Here is a 20,429-nt window from a genome sequence, read left to right on the forward strand (position 1 = left end):
CTCCTAACGACAGTAAATAAATCATTTTCTATATGGTAAGCGTCTGGTACGGGAGGTCCACGCTTTCTTGTTTCCTGTTAACTTCAAGGCGTTAAATGGAATTACGCATCATTTATGGTTCCACTTCACTTCTTGAAATGTTTTAGGCAATATTTAACATAATAAAAACAATACTTGACATTAAAAATTGTGATTTGATATAACGTACGTTTCGATAGTACGTACGCTAAACGATACGCGGGTGTACGTACTATCGAGGTATACCTGTACTGCGCAGCTGGCCTGGCCATTGACAAGAAAAAATATAGATTCATGTAATCGTCATTTCCAGGATGCTTTCAAGAATTGGCTGCATTAGAATGAGATTAGTTTAGATTAAATTAGACTAAAAATCGAAGATTACAGAATATTTTTCTTTCGAAAGGCGAAAGGGTCAATAGCTACGGAACCCGCAAACGTGAAGCAATAAATAGCTGGATTTAAATCTGTATCCTGGTGTCTCTGACAGTTTGTACTGACCAATTACACCAGCGAACCATGCTGATCATGTATCAAAAATACGAGGCAGATTATTTTCTCCTTTCTAACCCAACAATAACCAAAATAGACCCGATGTAAAAGGTTTAAAACAGATATCAAAAAAGGTTTTCTTTGTAAAATACTATACTTGCTGTACTTAAACAACTGTACTAACTCGGAACTGAAGTTGAATCGGAAGCCGACATCCAAAGACGTCATAGGAAGTAACAACGCCTATAGACAGGAACACAAAACAGTCATTAAGCCAACAAAAAGCCACTGTACAAAAGCGTGAACCACAATTCAAGCCAAGCTTTCAAACCGAAGCGAAAAACATAGTCCACGTTCCACAAGCATTGCGATTAGCACAAATTGCTGCTGGAAGCATTACAATACGATAGCTCAATTTCGCGCTAGTAACCACCGCTGCGGCCACAGCAGCTAGCATTAATTTAGTATTAATACCTTCCTGTATATGCGACATCAAACTTTCCTGTATTTGGTGCTTTCCACCGCACGACTTTGGTTAGCCCATCGCCGACAACCACGAAATGGAAAATTGGTCTTCCACTTAAACAACACTATTCTCGTATGGTTCACTCTAATGAATGGTACCCGGAGGTCGGAAGAAAATCGGAAAAATTTTCAAATCAGCCAACAAACAAGAGCAGCACAACGCGCATGCTGGCGGATATAATTTTTGCCGTAAAAGATCGCCATAGCTCGCAATAATCATTGTCTAATGGAATGGCAGTCTATTGACTGCCCAAAACCACAGCCACATTGTTAACGGTGTGGCCGCGTGTGTGTTAGTGAGATATGATAATAAACTTCTTCTCATGAAAAACAACAACCAGACTGAGTTGTTTCGGACACAAACGACGGAATGATCGGAACGGAACGAAAGCGAAATTTTACAGTTAACTGTAATAGCGACGAAAATTGCCAACTTGAGAGCTCCCGCAATCACTGGATCAAAAACAAAATGGGATTTGTTTGGAAGTTCAACGCACCTTTCGAGTACCAATTTTTTACTGGTTGTATTTACTGCCAGTACTGATGTTAATTAAACACTAAACTTTGCTTGATTGTAACTTTACAATTTAATCAATGTGGATAAAATATTCCGAAATCAAGATTTTCGTAAACGAAAACATCGCTCTATAGCTTTACTCGCATTTTTGCGTGTCCAGTTCTGAAGTACTTGATTGCTTTTTTATCGTCCGAAGAATAATAGAACTAATGCTCAAAGTTCAACACACTTCATAACGCTTCCCCAAAACTAGTACGTAAAACTTGTTTTTAAACATTGCGAACGTTCAACCTTCTCGGGCAACATCTGTTTACGTAATTTGCCGAAACAACACTTTACCGAAAGATAAAAAACAACAGTAGCCCCACTATGGAAACCCCCGCTGGAGCAGTCCGTTATGCATCGCAATTAGAACAGTTTTCCAACGAACTGGCGTTCCAGGCTGTTGTTATCAATCTGCCAAAATTGCATAATAAGCCATTTATCTGCAGTTGAAAAGTTCGCAGCACAAAACGTAATAAAATTTAGTGCAAAACTTGGGGCTAAGTTGTTGATGGCAAATGTATGCCAACTTGAGGCACAAGTTGACAAAATAGTTCGCAACCGGTGGCACGACATTTTGGCTCGTCCGCTGTGATAGTGACCCACAAGCTATTGCGCAAGGTTGCGCTCTTTTGCAGAGTTAGGTAACCATACACCACACACTGCACTGCCTGCCTATGCCTCCTCCTGACCGACTGGAGCTGGAATGCATCGACAGCTGATTGTTGCAGTGACATTTAAAATTTGCATGGCATTATTTGCAGTATACTGTATCGAGTTTCACTCGATCGTTCACTAGATGAAACATCAACTAAGAACTAGAGCAGTACAAACAGGAAGAAGATCCAGTTTAAAATAAAGCGGAAACAAGTTTCCTATTTTGGTCTTTGGTTTTTGTTAGATGGCAGAGTACAGTGGAAACTGAATCATCATCCCGGATTGCCACACGTTTCATATGACGAAGAGGATGTCGATTCGATCTGCACTGCACAGGTAGTTGTGTTTGAGGATTGTTGATTTTCTTGTCTCTTTTCAGGGATCATGGTTTCGACGCGATCGCGCTCGTTCTTCCCATCCCAAATAAAGCATACGAGCAACATGAAAACATCCGGAGCAAGAGCAAACAGGAGATATCGCGTAACGGCAGATCGTAAAATAAAATATATTGGCGATGGTAGCAACAACAGCGACGGTAATAACTCTTGTAGCAACTAAACGATTCATCCGAAGGAACATGAGAACATGCTTGTCGGTACAGAATTATGGGGTGAAACTAACACTAATTACTCATTGCTAAATAAGACAAATGCAATTCATTTTATGGATTCTTTAGAATGCTCCTTTTTAAGTTTTGCTTTGGTAAGTTATGGACATTTGACGTATTGCTGGAGTCACAAGCTGGAATTCTTTGTTTCAGGATAAACTTTACCTATCCTTTCGATAGGTAACGTGTTATCCAAAACAGAAAGAATATTTGGGGATGTGCATGTTTCCCCATATCAAAAACATCGGTAAAGTTCAATCGTAGGTAAATTAGAGAACGTTAAGTCGGGAAGGCTTCTGAAGTAAAGCTTAAGAAGATTTCGCATGGAATTGCTCTTAAGTAGAACAGCTTATACTTAATCACTCTTGCATATTGGAAATTTCTATGCTGGTGATGCCGAAATTGCATTGAAATATTTAGAATATTGTTTCTACTTTGTAAACAAATACACAAACAATATTTCAGAAATTTGTTTGAATAATCAAGTAATCAAAATTATTATTACAGAAAGGAATAAAAAATTTGAATTGATGTTAAATTCGCATTAAAACTCAAATTACTTCCCAAAATGCACATAAATATGTTTCGTCCTACGTAAAGAAACAAAAACAATAAAACAAATACCCTGCTTACAATGATTAGGGCGCACAGCTAATTAACTCTGATTTCAAATCAACTCACAAAAGCAATAGAGAAGCAAAACACATCTTCAGGATCTTATTTTGTCCTCCTTTGGAGCACACCGAGCACTCGCCAAGGAGTGTGTGTGCTCATTAATGCGTGAGGAGTCTATAGAAGAACCGGTATGATCCACCCGGGACCGCCACCGCTTAGACCCCATATATGTATGTATACATACGGGTCTGCCCTCGCGGCCTCTTCACGGCGGCGGCGGCGTCGGCACAAGTACCATAAAAAGGCACAGTCTTGCCGTTTTCGGAATTTAAGACGCAACGAATCTGGCCCGTAACCAACCAACCAGTGAATGAGTACTGTTAAGTGTAACTGTTGTTGGTGCCATGCCACTTGCCAAGCGCGCTTGAACAACATCGGATTCCGCATACATGTGTAGGTGTTTGTGCAGGAATGGTAGCTGCACTGTTGACCGAATTTTCTCCACTCAACGATAAAAAAAAGTTACCCAAGGTGGAACGTTTATCAAGTTTATTTTTTGTCAAATGTCACGCGAGTTTATACGGCATCAAACTGATTAATTTTAGACAAGCAGACCTCACCAACTATAGAGAACTTATTACTGTCGCTGTTGTTGCTACCATCGACAAATCTTCCATTCACCAGTTTATATAGACGTACCGGTTTGTTCAGTTTCCCAGAGACTCGGCCACAGTGCAGAGATAGGTACAGCGTTGTTCCAACTCAGGTAATGTAGTACCACATCTCCGATGCCGGTTGTCGACTACCCGCGGTTTCACTCCGATGAACCCGGGCGCAATGGTTTCAGCTGATCTCTCCTCAATTGTTACAATCAATTGCACAAGGTACTGGTATATTCCACTTATCTTTCCCACTCGTTACACTTGTCTATCTCTTTCACACCCGCAAACTGATGTATTTCCAATGCAGTAATGGTTCGTCTATTTCATTTCACGTCCACAACAATCAACTGCATCTATAGTCGATGAAAACCAAACTTTAGCAGACACACAAACTATTGTTACCGTTGTAGATTCTACTATTTTCACAGTCAGCCGGACTATGGTATCAACCAGGCCAGCAATACTATAGGTGCGCTATTGTTCACCAATCCCCGCACATACATGTATCACGGTGAACGGCTAATTTGCATAACGTTTCTTTCTTCACATCTCTCATCAAAACAATAGGCAATTTATGATTATCTCTCACTTCTTCTCCCCAAGCTGGCTGCATAAGGTTTGACTCATTTCTTCATCTCCTTGCTTGAGTTAACGAAATCAAATGCTCGGTATGTTTGAGGTAAAAGTAAAAAATACCATATTCGTCAGTTGTTAATTCGAATCGCACTGTACGAGCTAAGCAAATGCAGTTAAAACACAATGGTTAAAATGTGACAGTTGATTCAGTTTCCTTGCAGCATTTAATCCGTGGTCACAAGTTGAAACAGTAAATCCATTGTTTGCAAACCCCGGTATGGATCCAAACTTAGTACAAACCAAAAAAAATCAACCTTTTAACGTATACGATAATTCACCCCAAAACACGGTCATAAGTGTTACACCGCCTGAACCCGACAGTGGTTGACCACAAACTGAAGTTGCTTGGTCGTTCCCCACACTCCCACTCTCACTCTCTTTCTCTTGCGGGTGTGCTCATTCTCTCCAATCCTGCCCGCGTTCTCTTTAGTGCAAGAGGAAAAGTATAGTGTTGAACTATACTGAACTGACTCTGACTGTTCAGTATGCAGCCATATCCAAACACCGCAACCGCACTGGCACTATGAAAATGAGAACTCTAGCTGGTGTTACGGTACGGTATGCCAGTTGGAACCAGTGCCAACCACTGTAGTATCTACCTATAGATAATACAATACAACACACGGTTTTAGTTTCGAGAGAGTTTTACGACTCAGCTTCTGGCGAACAATTATATTTTCTCTTCGCAACTGAAGCAGCTGTTTTGCAACCATGAAACATGAAGAAGAGAAAAATTCAATCAATGGACAAAATCGAATAACACCGGTCGTACATGTGATTCTGTTCGGAAAAGTATTGTAACTGTAGTCAAATGGCATGAATTTGACTGTGAAATACCTGTAAGCGTCAAGTGGTTTAGAATTTGGTGTATTTTAAATCATGGGCGCCATCCACCCAGACGCAAACAAACAAACACATCATAATGTAGAATTTTTGTTATGTTTCCAAAGAACAGTAAGTCTAAATAACAAAAGAAGTTTAGGGGGTACCCTACTCTGGAAAATCGGAAAATTGAATTATCTTTTTTTTACATTTTCGAGCGGCTTATACCTTCAAAAACGTCCTCCCCAAAGGATTTTTTGATAACTGATCTCCTTGAAAAGACTGCAAAAACTGTAAGCCTACCTCAAGGGAAGTGCATCGCTGCACGAAATTCTTCAACGCGTTTTTCTTCAAACCACGTTTTTTCAGCTGACGGTACGTATAAGTATCTCAGAATCTAGTATTGGGCATCGAAACCAACATAATCGATGTTTTCGAATCGATGTCAATAGTCTCAAAAACATCGGCTCATCGATTAAATCGAGTGTGAGACATCGATGTTAATTGAATCGATGTTCGATGTTGGCAAATGAAGAAAACCGAACAGCAGAAGCTCTTAATCATTCAGGATTATTCCGACTTTTTTGCGCGTCTGTTGATATGCTGACAAACCTTTGTTTTTCGCTGATATTGAGAAAAATCCTGATTTTTCTGACTTTAAAGAAATTAAACTGCCTTTTTAAAATTAACTGTAAAAAAGAGACACATTTCTCTCCAGCACTTAACTCTAGACTATTTGTAATCAAGAACGGCAAGTCCTATGAAACTCTAGCTGCTTTGAGAAGTTTGAGAAGAAGGAAATACTACTTGCATAAACATTTGGTTTTTATGAATTATCCTTACTAGTCCTAAATTTTCATTCTTTTGGATCCAATCTGAAATTTCAGCGGATTAATCTTATCGGGACATCGATTCGAATTGAAAAAATAACATCGATGTGACCGATTTTTCAGTAAGCTCACGTCGAATCGAAACATCGGAAAATCGATGCTGTAACATCGATATTTCGATTTATCGATGTGACATCGTCCATTACTAAATTCTAGTAGTCCGATTTGGCTTAAATGATTTTTCAGCATGTAAAAAAGAATTATTTAAATTGTTATGTAGTCGTTTTTTCTCAATTTTTCATTTTTGATGAAAAAACACCTTTTTTTAGAAAATCTGCCGCTATTTTGCTAATTTTTCGAATTTTCAAAACCGCTATGTAACAATTTAGATATTGGCCTAAAGCTTCAAAATCATCCTTGAAATCCGTTCTCCGATACTACTTTGCTTCTCGGTATATGCCGCCAGCAAGGAACTGTTTTCTAGAGATCATCCACGCGCCGAGCTGCCACCACCATTAATCACTATTTTGGCATCCAAAAAATACAAAATACATCTTCAAATAGACCTTAACCTAATACCAGAATACCCCAACACTTAACCGTGGGACGGCGGAGGCAATCTACGCCAGACTTAAAACGGAGGCTAGGAGGATAGGGTTACCAATTAATGCGTCGAAAACCAAATATATGGTAGAAAGAGGCTCCCGAGAAAGTAACGTTAGTCTCCCACGGACAGTGACTTTTGACGGCGATGAACTGGAAGCGGCTGATGAGTTCGTAAATTTGGGATCTCTAGTCACCGCTGACAATAATACGAGTAAGGAGATCCAACGACGCATTCAAGCTGGAAATCGAGCCTACTTTTCCCTCCGCAAGACGCTTCGATCCAGGAGCATACGCCGCCGCACAAATCTGACGATGTACAAAACGCTAATAAGACCGGAAGTCCTCTACGGACTTGAGAGAGCAACTTTGCTTAAGGAAGACATACGTGCACTTGCCGTCTTTGAACGAAAGGTGTTGCGGACTATTTTTTGCGGAGTACAAACAGAAAGCGGAGAGTGGCAGCTACAGGCGCTGCTTGGAGAGTTTCCCTTCATACACCTGGCGAAAGTTGGGAGACTACGGTGGGCCGGAACGTCGCAAGGATGCCGCACGACTGTGTAGTGAAATCCGTTCTCTTCAAGAACCCCACCGGCACCAGGAATAGAGGGGCTCAACGTGCTAGATGGCTCGACCAGGTTGAAGCTGACTTGCGTGTGTCGAGACGCGCAACGAATTGGCGACGAGTAGCCCAGGACCGAGTACAATGGAGAGGAGTTCTTGATACGGCAAGAGCCACCCCGGCTCTCGACTGAATAAGTAAGTACATTATTTTTCGACCTTCCAGAGTAGGGTCCCCCTTAAGGTACTATCTAAGCACACTAAAACAATATCTAGAACACAGAAGTTCCATTCTTTTGTGCCTATTAATGATAATCCAAATTGCAGCCAGAAGGTATTCTAAATCATATTACCCAAAAATATTTACCTTGTTCGATAGAAATAAGAAAAAAATATGTACGTGGTTATGATTGAAAATAAAAAGCAACAGATCTACAAACTTTTGATTTCGCGTTATTGAATTATATGTATACATCTCTTAACATGGCAAACAATAAACATAATCATAGAAATTAAGCCCTGTGTTACGAAATTTTATTGGTTAATCAAGGAAATTACTTCAAAGCAACAAACTTTTGATTTCGCGCTCATATTATACAGTGAAAAGAAAATTGCCCTTTTTTCAGTTTAGACATGGAAAAATGCAAATTTTGCGATTTATTGAAGACTTGCAGATCAATAGCATACTAGCAACTAGCTGTTTTCAAAAAAAAATTCATGAATTTCTGAGATGACCTATTTCGGAAAATTGATTTATAGTTTTAACAATTTTTTTAGTGTAGAATTTTTTTCAGTATTTTTTATGCAATTTTGATAAATTTTGTATGAAATTATGAAACTTTTATGTAATTAGGTAGTTTTTTGTGGTCCGACAATTTTCCAGTTTCCAGAGAAAAACATAGAGCCCTTTCCACAAGTTTATCTGGAGCAATTTAAAAAAAAAACGAAGTATGCGATATTGCTTATTTACATGAATTTGGTACACACACAAAGGTTCATTTAATTCTGAGAAGGTACTACCAGCCTGATAGACGGGCCGGAGGGAAAGCTGCCCGAGATATAAGGAAAAACCCGATTTATGCCACCTGGTGGTGAAAGGAACCTATGTTATACAATCTTACTTGTTAGTTGAGATATAAATTGACACGTCTTCGGAACATAATTCAACTGTTGGTTAACGATAAACTAGCTGCTTTATATCACTTGCACTGGTAGATACCTAACGATTAATAAATAAGCAAATATTAAGAATTATAATACCTTTGATTCGGTATTCAAATCATGAAAATCGGTTTAGTCGTGCAAAATTTGATTTGGTAAGGTTGACAAATCGAAGATTTTTGGAGCCACCCTAACACAGAAATCGGCATCCCAAACGCCAAATAAAAATACAGGTCTAAAATTTTCTGAAAACAATAAGTTCACAAAATTTGAACAAAATCTCAGCACTTTTGTTGTTTGTTTGCTTTTTGGTAATTGCATTGTTTGAACTTTCACTTTTGTTTCATGCTGGAAGCACAGACTAACAGACGTACCACTTCGAACAAATTTCCTAACAAAACATCGTTTCAATGACACCCCTAAAAACACTAGCATCACTTGGTGCGGTCTTCGCACTATACAGAGTAAGTTGCTATAAATTTAGCAATGCTATAAATTTACTGATATATTACCTGACAACAGCACGAGGCGTTCTCGCGCAGCGACTGTTGTTTGAGTCTTGGCTTTAGCGAAAATGATCGAAAAAAAATGAAATGATCGTTTTTATTGACGATAGAATGAGGCTTCAGTGTTACGCCTGTTAGTCTGTGATGGAAGCGTTAAGGGGGACCCTACTCAAGGTGCTTCCAAGGCGCTGCAGTCTTGAATTTTACTGATATATTGCAAACTTGTCCCAAAATATCAATGTTATAAGCTTGTGACCATGACGTCAAACGATGCGAGCACTCACAGGTATACTCAATATGTGTAGATGAAAATGTAGTGCTTAACTATTAACTATTTAAACTATTTAAACTATTTAAAAATCAAAGGGGCTGTGTACAAGACACAACTGCATATGTAGGTGACGCAGGACTAAGTAAGCCTCTTTGTAGTCACGTAGTCATTCGATTCTTCATGTATACATGCTATATGCAGTATATATACATGCTACATGCGTTGTATGTAACATTTATCAAAGTAGTAACATTGTATACGTGCAATCCTCAATAGATTTTAGAGTTATTTTTATGTGCATTTGGAAACAATTTAACAAAAGTAATACAAAATACAAACTATTGCTTTCCTGCTACTTTACAGAAATTAAAGATTGTTTGTATTACCAATGGTTCCCCACGTTGAAGGGATTTTACCATTACGATCCCATTTTATCAACAGCACATCTTATCACTACACTTCCAATGAATCGGCAAACATGCGTATCCATACAGAATCATATTATAACCGAACACTCAGCTGTAGCACACTTTTCCAACACAGATATCAAATTCGCCTAGGTTTTATCGTCTCGCCGTAAAGAATTTGCGATTTGTTGGGACAATGGACTCCAGTCATTTTTTCTGACACACTTCCCTAACGCAGACATCAAATTGGACTAGGTTTAATCGCGTTCGTAAGAAATTTGTAGGCACGATGGGGCTTTGTTACTCTTTCTGGTGTACTTTCCAAGCAAGGACATCAAAATGGTCTATGTTTAACCGCAGTGTTGAGAAATCTTGGTCAGACGTGGAAATTTTGTCACTTGTTTTGGCTTACTTCCCAAGCACAGATATCAAATTGGTTTAGCCTTAGATCATCATAAAGAATCTTCCAACCAATCACGTTCAATCAGTTAGACAATGTTTCATTATTTTCAATTTCTCAATAGTACGTATTTTGAAATCATTAGGTTTCATAATTGGTGTGGATCCGTAGAAGATTTTCCGAACGATTGGCATAAAAATGTTTAAATTCCGTCTGGAAACCGCTAAGCTATTAGCGCTCAAAATCTTTTATTTTTTCGTGACGCTCGCATTTTTCGGTTGTTTTGAAATGACACTCTATCCCAAACCTACTTCGAACATGACTGTGAGGAACGGGCTGCTCGAGCCAAAGATGCTGATACCTGATCCCAAATCTTGCCGTAAGACGTAGTCGACGCCAAAAAAAGTCATGACCACTGATCACCACTGATAAGTGAATTAATCTTCAGCTCAAATAAACATCACGTCACTATACAAGTTCAAAAGAAACAGCAAAGCTCCGCTTACAGACAAGATACTCTATAAACGTGCAGCAATTTACTCAATTCTCTCTCTTGAATGTCTCAGTCTTCATTTCATCTTGGCACACAGAAAAAAATCTGTGCCAATACCGACGAATTAGCTTCTGCTCGCTCTCTGACTGAAGGTCGGATGCGATGATGATGCTGCGGAGAAGAATATCCACCATACAGCATTGCCAAACGTACATACTTATACATCTGTTGGTCGAAAAATAAAAAGACAACAGACATCCATCGTGCAAAATGCACCCCGACAGGTTGCTAGCGAAGAAGGCATAAAGTCGCAATGTATCTTGAAAAACTACAAATGCATAACCCACTCTACTAGATAGGTCTATATACATACTCAGACGTACAGTAAACAAGAAGAGAAGTTTTATATGAAGAACGCCATGTGATGTGTGTAGAGCATGCTTGAGAAGGCAGAGAAGAGGTGCTTATTGCAGAATCAATACTTGCTAGGCTCGTTCAGCGCACCGCGCGGCGCGGTGCCAACGCAGCGAAGGAGGATACGGTATTGCCACTGCTACTGCTGCTGCTAAAAGGTGTTTCTTTATTCTTTTCATTTGGTTATTACTGCTGCTGAACCTCGGCTCGTGATGATGTTTTCGTTGTGTGTGGGCTGTTTTGTTTAGCACGTCATCACCCGGTGACGGTGAGGATGTCGTAAAAGGTGTGAATGAAAGAAAATTGGGAAATCAATGAAATGAAACTAGGTATACTTACTTACACACGTAGAGTAGGTATAGCGAAACAAAAATGCAGGAAATGAAGAAGTGCTGCTAGCCCACATTCGCACCCTGTAGATGAATCTACACGAATAAAACAGAAACTAAAGATAAGAGACAAAAGAAAGATAATATTTTAAGGCTGAATAGTTGCAAAAAAGCACGAATCGCGAGCCAGACTTAATTATAAAAGAATTCAACAGCGTTTGCTAGCAACTATTGCCAGCTGATACCCACAAAATGCTTTCGAGAAAACTAAAACCACGAAGTTTAAACGATGATGGATTGCAGTCACTGCCCAATCAAGAGTAGATTGATGCCCGTGGTTGAAGATGAATTTCTTATTTCGGAATCCAAAAAGGAGAATGAACTTCAAATTCTCTAGAAAATCAAACTAAAAATAAAAACGGAATGTGTTTAGTCACGGTTAACTCGGCCCTTGAAGCGGAATGATTTCTTAAAGGGGAGAGGTAACACACAGAAGAAATCAATATCCGAAGATCCCAACTTTAAGTGCCCGTTGCCACAGTCTTCGTAGCCATCGGAGAAAAGAAGCCCGCGCGGTGCGGAATTCTGGAAAAGTAAAAAGAAATCGTCCGAGACTACCTACAGCGATGGACATTTGATTGCCTTATACCTACTCTTATCGTCCCTGAGGACCGCTGAATCCACACAAAAGGAGTATGCGACGGTCATGGAAAGAAGATGCAATATGAGACCGGAGAGATGCAAAAGGTTTCATTCTTAAAATATGTGAGTTCCGCCCAGACCAGGCGTCACATTGGTTTTGTCCCCGAGCGATGCACGAGAGTAGTCCCTTTCGAAAAGGTAAACGAACGCTATCTTCTGGATTGGACACACTTTTTTGGCTAATTGACTGCGTTGCAACAAATCTTTGATTTCTTCTTTGCAGGCTTAAAATTATAAGAGTAAGGGAAAGGTTTGCGCATAAAATTTGTACCTGACATTTCCAAATTAAATTCCAATCTTTGAAGTGAATTTACTTCAACGTATTGCCCCGTTTTTGAAGGTCTTCGTACTGTCTTCGTTTTGTCTATTACAAACTAACCGTAGATTACTCAGCATTTATTCGTGTGTCAAATAACTATTGGAAGTTCATTGCCACCAGCGTCCGTACTAGTCCTGTTAGTTTTTTGTCACCTGACACGTGTTAGGCACTAAATGCATAAGACACTTTGAAGGAGGACTACCTGATGATCCAACCGCTCCAGGGTGCTCGGGCGGTTATAGTAAAGATAACGGAAAACTAAAAGCTCGTTTTCTGTCCCGAGGGTATCCGCACCGAGCTCATACATTGGGCTGGTGATGTATTGATTGGGCACTGAGTAGGGTGTCCAAACAGGTACAACTTTGAAAATGTTATGTAAAATATGTTTAGAAACCTAATAATGTTTACAATTTCTAATGGACTATCATCATAAAAATCGATCTTGTGATCAAATACATATTTCAAGGAAAACAAAAACTTTCCCTTGAGAAGTTTCCAGAATTGGACTGCCACATGTTCGAGCACGCTACTGCAGTGTAAGCAAACAGTCAATCACCTTTCGCCATTAAATTTGTTGCTTCCTTCTTGTTCGGTGAATCTCGCTATTCCTACATAAACAACAATACAGCTATGAAAAAACACTGAATTCTCATTAAACCAGTGCGAGGCCAATATCATACAGCTGTAAAGCGCTTCCTGTCCGGTCCTGTTCGGTGAGCTTTGTCGGCGACACGAGACACGATGTTGATAACAACGATTTCACCAACTACTGCAGAGCAGCCCGTACTAACCGGGTGCAGGCAAACCACACCGTGCGCAGTTCAATGTCTTTTCTCCCGCTGATATGGAAATGCTAAACATTCCTAGAAGTTGGCACCGCCCTCGAGGCCAACTTGCACCAGTTAATGATGCTTCGCGTTTGCACAGTCTATTAAGCAACGGCGAGTTATGCAGATACTGGGAACCGTGTGCAGAGTCGGGTTCCAACTTGAATTTCAAATTACCCGTAACTCACCGCCGTCCATGGCCAGGCCAGATTGCAGCACACTACCAGCAACATACCACTGCAGCAGCCAGCCCGGTCGAGTTGAATTAGAGCACATCCGATGCTAAAATGTGCTTCACACCAGACTGTCACTTTTCGCGAATTTTGTTTGTTTTTTCCCAACAAGGTACATACGTAAACGTGTCTGAACAGTTCCACTGTTCGATGACAAAAATGTAAAGTGACTGGTGACGATGATCGCAGGCTTACAATTTTTTTTGGAAGATGTAACTTACCTGAAAAGAAAGAAAAAAAATATTAGTATGTGAAAATTTAAGTATCAATCTACTGTATTGACTGGAGTGTATTTCTTAATGGACTTTTATATCTTCAAACCCATATGCTAACTTATTGCATATACTAGAAAAAGAAGAAGGTCGAATAACAGAACTTTTAGGGCCTATCTTTAAATCAATCGGCCCGGAAATCTGTTGTACGTAATTTGCATTTCAAAATTTTGCGAAGCAATTTTCAACAAAAAATTATTCCTTCAAATTAAAAATAGAATTACAGAAATGCAACACGGCTTCTTTAAAGGACATTAAACTACGACAAATTTACTGGAATTCATAGTCCACTCATTGAATGCAATGGATAAAGGGAACCATCAGAAGCACTTTATACGGACTATACCAGTGATATACTAATGCTGCTTTTTAAATTAAAAAAAAATGGCATTGAATCAGGGCTCCTAAAATGGCTTGAATCGTATTTAACCAATTCCACAAATAATTAAATTTAACGGAAAGAACTTGAGTCTAATTCAAGTCACTGCTGGTGTCCTTCAAGGCTCTCATTTGGGACCTTTTCTGTTTATTCTTCTTTACTTTTAGCAGGCTAGACGTGAATCGATATAAAACTTTATAAATCTTAGATACTTCCATTTTTTATGTTAACATACATCCACACCTGATCATTATGAAAAAAAAAACAAGAACACTTTTTAATCGTGATTTATACTAGCCTACATCGGTAACCAACATATATAAATAAATTTCCTTAAAAATTTGATTTGATGCTTTGCCATTATAAATCTATTTGTTTCAGTAAATGGGACGAATGGGACTTGTGGACTAAATCGAGCCATACAGTAATTCCGCCAAGTGCTGGCAGCGCTTGATAAGATCTCGTGGGATTTCCCAGTCTTATCCAATTTGTGATGCCCAGGCTCATGGATAACAATTGTACTGTGAATCAGAGACAAATCGATAAGGCGTAGTGGGTTAAAAAACTTACTACCACTCTAGCTACTTCGCATTTGATAGCAACATGGTCACTGTGCATAATATATTAAATACAAATTGCGCCAATGCCGGAGACAAAACAGATCGAAGCAAGATGAAACGTTGGATCCACCTATCGCACGGTTAAAGGATTCGATATGGAAGTAGTACATTCATTAAGCACTAAATCCTGTATTATGGCTGCGTAACACCCAAAGGACTACCTATTTCTGAGACACTAATGACGTACCAAAGGCAAAACAAGAAGCAGAAAATAATTTTTTTCCCCAAAAGTTCCCGACTTTCCAAAGGGTAGCGGCAACCTCGTATGGGAGGTGCATGGGAGAGACTCGTTCGCTCGGTGAAGGTAGCGTTCGGAACAGTGCTGAGCAACCCGCGTAATTCTGACTACGAAACTGGAAGCCGAGGTAAAGATCAAATCCAGACCAATTACGTTCGTCCCGTTGGAGTCTGTGGAGTGCGTTAACACCAAACCATTTTTGGCTAGAAAAGCATTCTAGAGAAAAATTCATATCCACTGAACAGATAGACATTCGCTCATCACTTCAAAATACTTAGTAAGTTGCATCGCCGCCAATGACTTCTGACGAAGGTAGCTCAAGAGACCTGTCTACATACAGGAATACAAACCTTTTCAGGATGTGAAGAATCTAACGTTGGCGGCTTGGTGAGAGTGGTTTATGGAAAGGTGAAGAAACGGTGGTTTCGGGGAAGGATCGCGCATGTAATACCAAGACGAGAATCAAGCGTTGGTTTGGCCATCGTCGGCGATCTGCGTAGTCCTGCCGCGGAATCGGTTATACTGAACATCGGGATGGACGTTCGACGAAAGTGGCATTTGAAACAATCATAAGTAGCCCGCATAAACCAGACAACGAAATACTGGAGTCAAACGACATGGAAATTTATACAAGTGGCTCCTTGTATGGAAGAGACTCGTTCGGTTGGTAAAAATGGCGTTTAGAACCAAATAACCCGCGTGATTCCGACTACGAAACTGTAAGCCGAAATAAAGATCAATTCTAGGCCAATTATGTTTATCCCGCTAGAAGCTGTGGATCAAACGCCCAACCACTAATCTGTGGAATGAACGCCCAACCACTTTTTACTGGGAAAGTGTTCTGCAGATAAAGTCATACAAACTAAACAGATGGACATTCGGTCATCACTTCAAAATGGAGTTGGTTAACGGCAAGACGAGTAATCAGTGGCATCGGGAAAGGATCAACCATGTAACATTAAGATAAAAAGCAGACTATGACAGGTGTTTGATTGGTCATCGTCAAGGATACTGCATAGTCCAATGTGGAATTGGCTATACTGGACGTCTGAAAGGATAAAAAACAAAGTAAAGCAAAGCCTAGATGCTACATTCCGTTATCGAAACTTGACCTTCCGTTTTTTATACGGCAGACTTTGCAGCCAGTTGTTGGACAATTGGGGGGCTAGTGCAATGAGCCTTTCCCAGCCGGGGTTCGAACATACGACGAATGGTTCGTTAACGAATATTAAGCCTCAATTATATATCGGATATCGGATATCGGTTTACTGGAGGCGTGTAATTATTTTTTTTTTTATTGTTTCAGGTATTCTACTAAGACGCTCAAATAAACATTAGTTAATTTGATAGAGATTTGGTTTTATTATAAAGATTAAAGTTTATTCATCTCTTGGAGGCGTATAATGACGGGATTTCTCCTTGCAGTAACGCTTTAATCTGTAAGGTAGCTGTCAACAAGGGAATACAGGACATATTGTTTCACTCAATAATGTGTCCTGGATTCGGAGAATACTCTCCTGTATCCTATTCATAATCTTTTGAATCTTTTTTTTTTTCGGCGAACGTCTACGTACGGAAGTATTGACTATGCGATAGTTTCCTGAATTTCAGTATGTAGACTCATCCGTTTGTAGATTTCAAAGCTACGCACGTTTTAGTTCAACGAGTTGAGTTGTGACAGATTCAAATGTGACACTGGAGAGATTAAAAGAGATCATGAACTCCCACACGCTTCGTGATCGGCCGCAGGAAAGTTTTTTAATGCGTTGGTAACCAATCCAAATCGGATAATACTGTAGCAAATGAATATTTCTTATTTTAATTTGATCCAGAAGCAATTCCTATCTAACAAACGCAATCAGTGTTTGTCTAGGCACTGTTGTGTTTTCATGTCAAACTGTTAGCAAGTCCGCCCAGTAAGCTTCGCGGTACAATGCTAGTTTAACAAGCCAATCGTCGTATGTTCGAATCTCATTTGGGAGGTGCTGCATATGAATAAAACAGTTTTCTTTGCTTTTCCCGTTTAAAGCGTATGGGAGCATTTGCAACTTTTGAGGAGCAACTTTTTTATTCATACGGCCCATAGAGTCAGTAGGATCGTTGTACTAGCCCCGTAATTGTCCTGTACTCTAATAACCGACTGCGAAGTCTGTCGATAAAGAAGGGTCAAGTTCTTAACAGGACGTTTATACCCACGGCTTAGCTGTTAGCAAGAGCAATACATTTTAAAGCAAACTAATTTATGAAAACAAGACAAGGAACTACAATCACCATTGTGAACTAGATGGTAAATTATTAGCGTCGCTTTTTATAGGTTTTTACGCAGTTTTCAGAATTTACGCGGAACGTTGCTTCCGCATAAAAAGCGCCCGTAAAAAATATCACTTGAACAATTTCCGAGTAGTATCGTTGTCATTTTGCAGGAAATTGTTGCGCAATGCATGTTTTGTTTTGTAATCCTATACTGTACATTACTATCTATTCTACGACAACTTTTCATTGGCAAATGACACTTTCTCTGAGACACACGCGTTATCAATCCAATTCAGCCTTTCTTCCCAAAGATTTTCGCTCCCCACGTGAGATACTGTTTGCGCATGCGTTGAAAATTTCAAAACATCGTGTGATCCTGTGCTCTCATTCTCCTACGACGGAGTGACAGCCAGCAAACAGTGCTAGAGTTCTAGAGAATGTATCCGCGATGTTGATTTTGCAAACACAATCTCTGTCCTGCCTCTGCCTGCGACCAAGCTTGGGGAGAAAATCAGCTGTTATTTATTTTTACCGCTCAGATACAGCACACCCAGCCCAACGTTGGTTGGTCTGTTCCACCGTTTCGTAACAGTGGACCAACGCGAATCCCATCGCATATCAGCGCAAGCGAGAAAGGCAAAATATTGATGACGTCGTGCGATTTTCCCATTGTTCAAAATAGTACTGTACTGCGCTATGGTACTGAAGGAAAAAACGACAAAGACAAATGGATCGTAAAAGCCAGACAAAGATAAACTCATTAGGATTACGTGTTTGCAAACCGAAACCAGCATCGTTATGACGTGACACGAATTGAGTACATATTTTTATTTCGAAGTTGTATTGCGCAATGAGATCCGAATTTGGAGTAATTATATCAAGTGATCACAACTAACACGTGAAGCACGCTAATAAATTCACGACTAATCACTCGTTAGATTCTTTCAACAACAATCTCAAAATGTGTGCACGTTTCTACGATGTGATTTTGCAGAACAGAAAACCTTGTGCTTAAAAATGTCTAAGTTTCTAACGATTTATGACGCATCAGTATTGAATTTGTGTGTAAGAGAAATGATGACAATTGGTGCTAATGAAATAAAATAACCTAAACTATACGCGATACGCAGCGTGAACAAATTCCTCAAAGATCTTCACTCATGTTTAAATAGATATTCAAAATAATAAAAGAATATAGCTTTCAAATAAATTTAGCACCTCCTGGAAATGTTTTTTTACTGCGAATTAACAAAACCATGCGCCTCCTTTGGTTTAATTATCGGCAAAGGAGCCTTGTTCAGTACAATTTCTACCGCGTCTACTGGCGTTTGGGATCAGCCCACACTTTGTTAACCACGGATTTGATGTTGAATTCAGTGATGCTGCTACAGAGATGTGATAAAGAAAGAACTTCGTTAATTCCTAAGAAAAAAGGACACAGGATGTTTTATATCTACACTAGCAGACCTGCAAGGAGACCTCTTTGTCTCCTTACATAGTCGTCATCGTCAGCAGCATATAGTGTTGAAAAAGGTATGGTGTCTTCAGCAAAGTTGTAGAAAACATTAAAATAAGCAACTTTGTTAAATACAGTAACTCTCTATCTCTTTTCCTTAACGAGCTATAATAAATTTTATCAAAAAATACCACATTTTTCAATTGACTTTTCTGAGATTCCTTTGGAGTGCTCCTGATGGAATTTTTTTATAGATAAAATATAGTACTTTCACCTAATGGTTGTCTGGTTTGTGCGAAGCTGCCCGAAATTAAAAAAAATTGAATATGGGTCATTCCATCTCAAACGTACACAAGGTTTGGATTCGACCATCAGCGATTTCAACCAAAGTCGGCATAATTGTTCATTCCGACCCCACAACCAATTTCCCAAAGTATTATGCCGATTGATCAACCCCTCTAGCAGTGGCGCTACTTCCTTTTTTACAGATTTTCAAAAAAAGTCATTTTTCTGATTTAAATATCTCTGAAACAGTTTGATGTGAGGACATGCCAATATACTTTTTCTATGAGTTTTAAGCCGCGCAATCGAATGATGTTATCAGTTTTTATTTAATTGTTAACATCATACTTTTTTTTGCAATTGAAAATGAAAAATGCGAATATCTCCAAACACCTCCAATTTTATTTTCAAATACATATGCTCAAAATGTTCGTCAGAAAATTTTACATAAGAATCACTCAACTAGAAAAAACAATATTGGTAGTTTGGGAGATATGGCGTTTTGAATATCTGGGGCATGCGTAATTCTATCTGAATTGTTAGTGAAAGAACGTTTAAACACGTCTACCTGAAGCTTCCACACATTTTCATGACTAAATAATGTATTTCACTCCCATGATTATTCGAAACTTGAAAATGGCTTTATTAACACTTTATTGCACTACGGGATAAAATATAAGCGATCTTATGTAAATTTTCCGGCGAATCGCGTGGTGCCCAAACGTTCCCTAATTGTCATCGGAAAGTACCCAGATAACACAACATCGTAATAGAAAGTTCACATTAATACGTTTTCATGTCAATTTTATATTGGAATTGTATAATGATCAGAATATGTCAAAACAAACTAAACAATACATTGCTTTGCAGTCGTGCCTGTCCTCATATACAACTCATGACTGTGAATTATAAAGCAGTATAGATGATTGCAATATTGAGTTATATCTTAATCATATATCCAGGAGTATTAATAAGTTGCGTGTTATAAAAACCGCTGTATAAAATGCAAGATAGAATTATAAATAATTGTCAAAATTTTCGCACGTATATAGTCTCCACTTTGGCACTTATATGATCTTATCTGGCATGAAATATAATTTTTTCGTTCAGATATGATGTCGTATTTCTCAGTTGCAATCGATATATACAAACCAGATGGTTTATTGGGTACTAAGTTTTCCTGATTTCCCCCTATTTCTAACAATATTAGCAAAACCTAATACTTTCCGATGACAATTAGGGAAGGGGCGGGTACCATGAGATTTGCCGAAAAAATTTAC

General features: G+C 39.2%; 1 protein-coding gene across 6 annotated transcripts in view; it reads right to left on the reverse strand.

The window, feature by feature from the left end:
- LOC128738844 (MOB kinase activator-like 2) overlaps window positions 1–20,429 on the reverse strand; it is a 220,039-nt gene that overhangs the window by 146,271 nt on the left and 53,339 nt on the right. Inside the window, exon 1 of one of the 6 annotated variants that reach the window (XM_053834274.1) lies at window positions 4,173–5,084. The exons of the other annotated variants lie outside the window; for them this stretch is intronic. The gene's annotated coding sequence lies outside the window, so the exon portion shown is untranslated. Of the gene's footprint in view, window positions 1–4,172; window positions 5,085–20,429 lie in introns of those variants that run through there. 6 annotated transcript variants of the gene reach the window in all.

Source organism: Sabethes cyaneus, chromosome 2, assembly GCF_943734655.1.
Source record: "Sabethes cyaneus chromosome 2, idSabCyanKW18_F2, whole genome shotgun sequence".
In the NCBI taxonomy this organism is placed as follows: domain Eukaryota; kingdom Metazoa; phylum Arthropoda; class Insecta; order Diptera; family Culicidae; genus Sabethes; species Sabethes cyaneus.